The sequence below is a fragment of the Mastigoproctus giganteus genome, chromosome 9 (assembly GCF_048544385.1).
Source record: "Mastigoproctus giganteus isolate SK-2022 chromosome 9, ASM4854438v1, whole genome shotgun sequence".
NCBI lineage: Eukaryota > Metazoa > Arthropoda > Arachnida > Uropygi > Thelyphonidae > Mastigoproctus > Mastigoproctus giganteus.
The window spans coordinates 204,821,926-204,829,951 of record NC_143583.1 but is presented as its reverse complement, the minus strand read 5'-3'; the positions used below and the strand labels follow the sequence as shown (position 1 = coordinate 204,829,951).

The following is an 8,026-nucleotide window of genomic DNA, read 5'->3' as shown; positions in this document are numbered from 1 at the left end:
CATTAAAAACGCCTCAGTTATTTTGAACTTCATGTTTTCTATTAGATTTCAGAATTTCTGAGGTTTTGGATAAATGGGGTAAATATAAATCTATATTGCACATTGAGGCAGCGTATTGAGCTACCGTAATAATCCATTGAGCTAACAGGTCGACTGCTAGTAGGATGTCGTAGGATTCAAGGACATAGATGGGATGAGAGATGCTGCTGTAACGCATCTGGAAACATCCAGATATTTTGGACTGTAGATTGTTCTTCGTATCACCTGTACTTTGGAGTTAAAACTTGGGTTGGTGGTTCTAGTTGTATTAGATATCTGTTCATTAAATGTAAGTCTGTCATAATTTAGAGTAATATGCAATACGTAGCGCTTTGTTTCCTTACTCCATACTTAATTATATAGATTATAAAAATTGGCCATATGTAACTGCAAAAATAAACATCTAAATTCATAATAATTAATAGTAGTAATTCTAATAATGACTGATAAGGATAAGGAGAACAGAATATATGCATATTTTTTTAATTAAGTTCTTTTGAATATTGATAAATGCAAAGCCCCTGATGAGTGTGGATTAATATTCATGTAAATGAACGAATAAAAGTTTCTTATTACTTTCTTATATTCTTCTTATTGATACCTAATAAATGTTTATTTTCTTCGTATTATTTACTTAATATCTAATAAATTGTTCATAACGAAAGTCTAATTATATGCCAGCAGATATCAGAACACCAAAACCTTAATTTACATAGTACTATGCATAAACAAACATTTTTTTAATACGGTTAGTTGAGCAGCAGTTCATACACCCACAGTATATTCGGTCTGCATATTGAATGCGTTTTGTGGTTGGTTTGCTTGTGTGCTGGTAGGGGGAAACACTCGTTAGAGGCTAAATTAACTCAGCCACGAGGTGAAAAAAACCAAAGTTCCTCACGTCACTGACAGGTTTCGAACTCAGATCTTTTTCACCGGGTATGGAAAAAAGTTATAATTGCACAGGTACGTTATTTGATGATCGAAATGTAACGCAATCCATACATTATTTAGACTGTTTAATTGTGAAAAAACATTTGGAGAATCCAAATTAGCATACTTATAGATATTAAAGTTATCTGCAGTTAAATTAAAATATCCAAAGGACATCAACAGCACGAAACTGGTTGAATAGAACTTTATCCATGATATGAGTGGTTAAATTTATTTTTCTTCGACTCCAGGGATCATCGTAAACGGAGGTGTTGTACCTAATATAATTCCAGCTTCTACCGAACTTTGGTACATCATCAGGGCAAGTACCATTCCTGAATTGGAACATATTTTCCATAGAGTTGAGGGATGTTTTAAAGCAGCATCCAGAGCTACTGGATGTGATGTACGCATCGAATTAGAGAACGAAAACAGATATGAAAACTTTATAGCGAATTCTCACATGGAAAATCTATACAAGACTCATGGGGAATCGATGGGTAAGAATCTTATACTCTTAATGGTGTTTAAATAAGTAGAATTGTTATCTGACGTAGCTTAATTTTTTCCCTTCAAATCAATAATTCCAGCAGACATTAGTGCGAGCATACCTTTTTTCGGTTTCTGATGTTGCTGAAAATGTATTGGACTATCAAAATATTAGAGAATCGGTAGTTTAGTACCAATACGATCTTCGCCTGTTAAATCTAGATGGAATCGACAGCTCGTAGTACTCTACGGAAATGAGTTTTTTTATAAGAAATAAGATCGAAGCTAGCAACTAAGATCGTTGTTTTTCTACAAGTTCTATTCCTCGTCACTATTGAGCTAATGTTGTTGTTTTTTCAAAGGAATGCACAACCTAGCCAAAATATTTCTAAAATAAATACGCAAACTCCCATTTAAATTCTCAGAGAAAAATTTGATAATAGCCAGGATGTGTTCGTCATACGAAGCTTGTCAGAAAAGTAATGAGATTAAATGGATTAAAATTGTTATTTTTGAATTTTATGCAGAATAACCATGGTCACCCTCGAAATAACTTCCCTCTGCCTGCAGCCACACAATGTCTCCAACGAAATTTCTAGTTGTTAAAACAAGACTGGTAGACTTCATCTGTCGGCTCCCTTATAGCGGTTACAGCCTTTTGAACAGTTTCTATCGATTCATAATGATTTCCTTTCAGTTTCGGGAACAAAAAGTAATCACATGGAGCGAGGTCCGTAAATACGGCGGTTGCGAGAAGACTAGAACGCTCTTCTGCACCAAAAATTGTGTAATGGAGAAGGCAGAATGGGATGGTGCACTGTCGTAGCGGAGGACCCAATTTTGACTGATGTCTGGTCGCACACGAAGGATTCTTTTCCGTATCCTCTCGAGAATTTCTCTGTAGTAATTTGGTTCATTTTTGTTCCTGTGACAGAAACTCTTTGTGAATGATGCCTCAATAATCAAAAAACACACAATCATCGTTTTCACTTTTGATTTAGTCATTTGAGATTTCTTCTGAAATGGAGTTATTTTCGTGTGCCACTCCTCACTTTGGCTTTGGTTTCCGGATCGTACTGGGAAAAAACCAGCTTTCGTCACCAGTAACGACTCGTTTCAACATATCTGGATCGATTTCTAATCTTTCTAGCAATTCAAGACACATATTCAAGTCCAGTGTTGCCATTACACTTGTTACAAAATTAATCTCATTACTTTTCTGACAGGCCTCGTATATCCAACTGATCAAATAAAACGTAGACGCACCAATTTTATTTTACAATTGCACAATAAAAAAACAGTTTTTTGAAGGTTGAAAAACCGCTGTTGTTGTGAATGAGAAACAGTTTAGACTCTTTGCCTGTTGAAATGCAGTAATTTCATCCGATCACAACAACAGTCTGGACCTGTTCCTACCTCAACAACAGAACCTAAACTTAGGAATATTTTAACGATGCCAGCCAGCAAAATCATTCGAAGACATTAAATGAATTATATTTAACTAAAATACGTGGAGCACCAGCCGCGTTAACAGTAATGAAGCTAGAATAAAAGAAAAAATATTTCACAAAAATTTAGAAACGCTGAAACACAGTCCATATGTTACCCATAGGTCGCCCTAGTTTCATTATCTAATCCTTTTAATCCCAAGAGACAAGATGCCGTTTAAAATACGCACAAAGGATGCTCAGACAGATAATTACAGAAAAATTTCACTACAAATACTTGGACCTGTGTCTCACTATTGTTCCTTCTCCAGAACATTGATAAGAAAAGCACTACTTCTTCCTACCCATAAGACGATCAAATTTGTTTGAATCGGGACAGTTCGCAGTGGAGAAAGATGTAAGCGAAATGGTGCAATGGTGCAATGCACCGGAACCCTGGTAAGGGTTCCGGTGCATTGCACCATTCGATAAAATCAACGATATCGATAAAATAAACGATAGAGGCACCGAAATCGAGTTTTGCAGTTGGGTCTCACAAGAGTTTGCTACACCACTGACAGCTTCTCTCAGTTATTTTTAACAGCCCCCGAGATTTTCCTTAGAAAACAAAACGCCACTAATCAAAACAAATTGATTGATTATTTAGAATTTTTTTAAAGAAACACAGGACATCACCTGCAGTTTCTTCTTCTGAACTAACATCTGAAACCAAATCACTATCACAAAAGCTAACCTTGCAGAACGAAACAGCAACCTGACACTCACAGTGTCAAGGTACTAGAGAAAACAATTCCCTTCCTTGCAGATCATGTAAGATCTGTAAGGAGAGACGAGGCATTCCAAAACGACACTACGAGTTGTATAATGATGCCTTAACTTAAACACAAAAACCAAATCAATCACATATGATTTGTGTTAAGACGGAATGGAGAAAATATAGATCAGAATGAAAGCAAAGAGGCACAACGCACGTAGGAATTTGGTGTACAGGAATTCCATTCCGTAGAAATCCAGTTCGTGTCTCCAACATCGCCAAAAAATAAGTATATCGTGTGGTTTCCAGACAGATCCTAAAGTAATCAGCTAAAAAACGTTTCTTTGTATCTTGGTCCCAAGCAATACCTCTGAGCAGATTTCACAAAACATTAAAAACCATTTGGACATTCTAGTTCAAGGTCTTAGCCATATAGTTCAAGGAAGACGCAGGCTTTTGCTGCACAAGTCAATAAATAGCAAAAGTAGATAAGGAAATAAACAAAGGATGCCCGAAAAACTTCCCTCCTAATGTAGATAACTGTCCAGTAGACCTTTGAATTTCTTCAATCTATCAGCCTCAAACACCAATGGAGCCAACTTGTTTCTGTAATCAACAACTAGCTGGTTAGAAGAACGCTTCCTATAGTCTAGTTTAAACCTCTCCCCCTGTAATTTGAATTTATGGCCCGTAGTTCTGGAATTCTTTATAACAGTGAAAATTTCCCTTTCAGTAATTTTTAATAACCCTTCTCAGAGTCTTATAGACCTCAATCAGATCCTCTCTAAAGTGTGTGCTTCCCAAGCTCTGTATACACGTAATCGAAGTCTTTTCTCGTGCGGTCGCCTTTTTGCCGATCTCATCAAGCGAGTTGCCCATCTTTGGACTCTTTCAAGACGCTCACTGTCTTTTTTTTTAGATGAGTCTCCATACTTACAAACAGCGTTCCAAGTGGGTTCTTACAATTGCCTTTTACAGTGGGATTATACCTCTCTATCTCTACAGGCTATTGTTCGATAATTATCGATAGCGCACCATGGTCTTTCCTGGCCGCCTGTTTACACTGCTCAGAGAACTTCATGTCCGTTCATATTATAACTCCCAGATCCTTTCTGCTTTTACTGATTTTAATTCATTCCCCCCAAAGACCAGTATAAAGTAAGTTTGCGGTTGCTTTTCTGTAAGTGTAAGCGCGCATTTTTCCGTATTAAAACAGTACTCACAAGGAAACCATGGAAAGTGTAAAACCATTTTGACTTTTCAATTTTAGTCACAAGAAAACTATTCTGCTTTAAGATTGCATGCGAAAAAGTATAGACACGTACTCTCATGCCGAAAGGATCTTTATTGCGACCACACTTCTCAAAGAATTCAAATTGCGTTGATCATCCTACTCGCTCCAAACATACAAAAAAAAAAAAAAAAAAAAAAACAGAAGTGCATGACAACTGACTGTCTAGCAAGAAGTCAGTCTCTCCAGCATCCTAGTTAGTCTTCATCCGACAATTCCCTTACCTTCCTAAGGATGGTGCCATAGTTTGATAGGGGAAAAAAAAGTATTCATTATAGCGACTTCCTTGGGATTTACACCAAGATTCTAGAAGAATTGGGAACAAGTTGAACATCCTTAAGGTTTTCGTTATAACTTGTCTGGAAAACACTGAAGAATTATTAGCCAGTACTGCGGCTGTGCATATAAAGTTGTCTTCACATCCCGAAACCATTACAGAGAAAGTGAAGTACCAATCCCTGCTTTATTCAGAACGCTGGACACCTCTAAAACGTTTCTATTTCATAAAGAACTGTGCCTTTCTTTTTTCTAATGTAATCACCAGTTGATACCAGTGTGATTTAATTCCCTTCGGCGCCAATCTAATCAACAGTTGTAAAAGGAACAAACTCACTGTTAAGCAGTTTTCATCGAGTGTTGTTGTAGAAGGGTTTTAGAAGCATTAGCGACTAAAGCCATGTTGCTTGGTGTATATTGTCTGTAAATTGCATGTGTTCTGTGTTCGATTTTCTGTTTGCTGGACTAAAAACCCGAGTTTCCGGGCGAAAAAACCATTCTACCCTCGCCTGAGACCAAAACCTCAACAACATTGGGAAAAAGAAGTAGGTGCTGCAAACCTGAATTTACTATAATGTGCTGCAAACAAAGATTCGTTTCAGTCATAAATATTTTACGTTGTATTGCCTTGAAGACAACCACTTGCTGTGTCCCTTAGGACATAATCATCCAGTCCAGTGATTTTGCCACAGATGAAGGCATGCTTGAAATTCTTTTGTCTTAATAATATTGAGCATTTCTTGAGACTTTTGCAGATTCTCCAAGAAGTCATGAACTCCTCTGAGCTTCCATTTCATCTTTGAAAATAAGAGGTAGCAGGGACCGCCCACCTGCTCCATGAATAGTGTGGGGGAGGGAGCACAGGCATTTGGCTTATAGCCAAAAACAGTGACACAGGCCAGATAATTTTTCCCCCTTGAATCTTAAAAAAAACTAACTGAATTGTGCTTTTGCTGCTGAGAGACTTTTTGTCTTTTCATCTGGACTTTAAACCTCACCTTAGTTTAAAAGTATGATCTGTTATATCTATTGAATCTGTGAAAGGACACCATTTTACTCTCTGTAAGGAAGTAATTCACATGTAAATTTTATCAATACTGTTTTACTAAGTACAGTTAAGTCGTGAAGAAACTTATTTTCCAATGTACTTCTCATCTTTCTGAATCCAGAGTTCATGAAGACACGTTGATGGTCCTTTTTTAATTGCAAACATAACAATTTATATATGGGCTATTTTTTTATTTATTATTTTTTTTTAGGTATCTTCGAGGATCAGTTAAGCAGTCAGGAGCCAACTGTTTCAACAGATGCCGGAAACGTTTCTCACGTGGTTCCAACGATACAGCCAATATTTCGTATAAAATGCGAAGAAGGTGTTCACACAAAGAAATTTGCCGAGGCTGCAGGCTCGGAAATAGCCCAGGAACCAACTCTAACTGCTGCGAAAGCTATGGCCTTAACATTACTGGACATTCTAAGGTCTCCAGCCCTCATTAAAGACATTAAAGATGAATTTCAGAAAGAGCTGGCTGCCGAGAATATGGAAAAAGTTAAGGTGTAAGGTGGAAAGAAATTATAACGATGTTCCTTGCGTCAATGTACGAGTAACAATTGATTTTCATCCCGACATTGGTTAAAGAGCGCGTTATTGTTTGTAGTTTATGTGGCCACTTGTTTCCAGGCAGATTTATTACATTGGAATCAGTGATCTATCATTTGGTGGAAACTGATAGTGATCTATCATTTGGATCATTTGGTTTCCACCAAATGATAGTGATCTATCATTTGGTGGAAACTTATATGATGAGAGCCTTGTCGATCAATTCGGCCCTGGAGGGATTGTGCAAGGCTCAAGGGGTAGAATTTTTTTCAGCCTGGACTGTACTTGTTAACAGGAGAGATTGCTTCTACAGGGATGGGATACACTTAAATAGAAAGGGTGCAAGAATTTTTGCTGATGCTGTCGAGGCAGTGTTAGGTGGGTCGGAAAACTGCTAGTTGGGGGGGATACAAGGACTAATAGATTAACAGTAGCCACTGGCAGAGGTGGAAGTGATTCTTGCACTGCTTCTATTGAAATGAGCAGAAGTCTGAAAAACAAGATGCAGGATATTTCAGAGACTGCTGGTAGTCATTGCGTTACAAGTAAACACATGGGTTGTGTTAGGGTAGCTAAGAATAGAAACAGGTGCATGTATACCTGCGTGTACACCAATGCTAGGAGTTTGGTAAATAAATTTGATGAATTTGAGGTATTGCTCAAAACATCAAAGGCAGATATTGTTGGGATATCAGAGACGTGGTGTCACACAGATATAAGTAATGCGGAACTGGAATTTGGGGAATACAATGTGTATAGAAAGGATAGACAGGACAGGAGGGGAGGAGGGGTTATGCTATTAATTAAGAAACACATAAAGTCCAAGGAAGTGAAGCCAGTCGACATTGATGGACAGGGCAGTGCCGAATCAGTTTGGTGTGACATAAGCATAGGGAAATCAAAATTGAGAGTAGGAGTGTGCTATAGGCCTAATGACTCTGATGAGTATAATAAGATATTGTACAGGGAAATAGAGTGGGCCAGTAAATCAGAGAGTCTTATAATGGGGGATTTTAATTTCCCAGATATTGACTGGAATTTGTGGGTTGGTCACTCGCACACTAGCAAGGCTTTTGTGGATTTATTGGATGATTGTTTTCTACACCAGCATGTTCGTGAGGCAACAAGAGGGAGCAATACTCTTGATCTGATTATCAGTAGTGACTCTTCATGCATTAAGAACCTGCAGATAAATG

The 8,026-nt window shown here is 37.7% G+C and overlaps 1 pseudogene; it reads left to right on the top strand.

Annotated features, from left to right (window-relative positions):
• Positions 1 to 980: 980 nt before the first annotated feature.
• Positions 981 to 6,791, top strand: LOC150081057 (xaa-Arg dipeptidase pseudogene; annotated as a pseudogene).
• Positions 6,792 to 8,026: the final 1,235 nt, after the last annotated feature.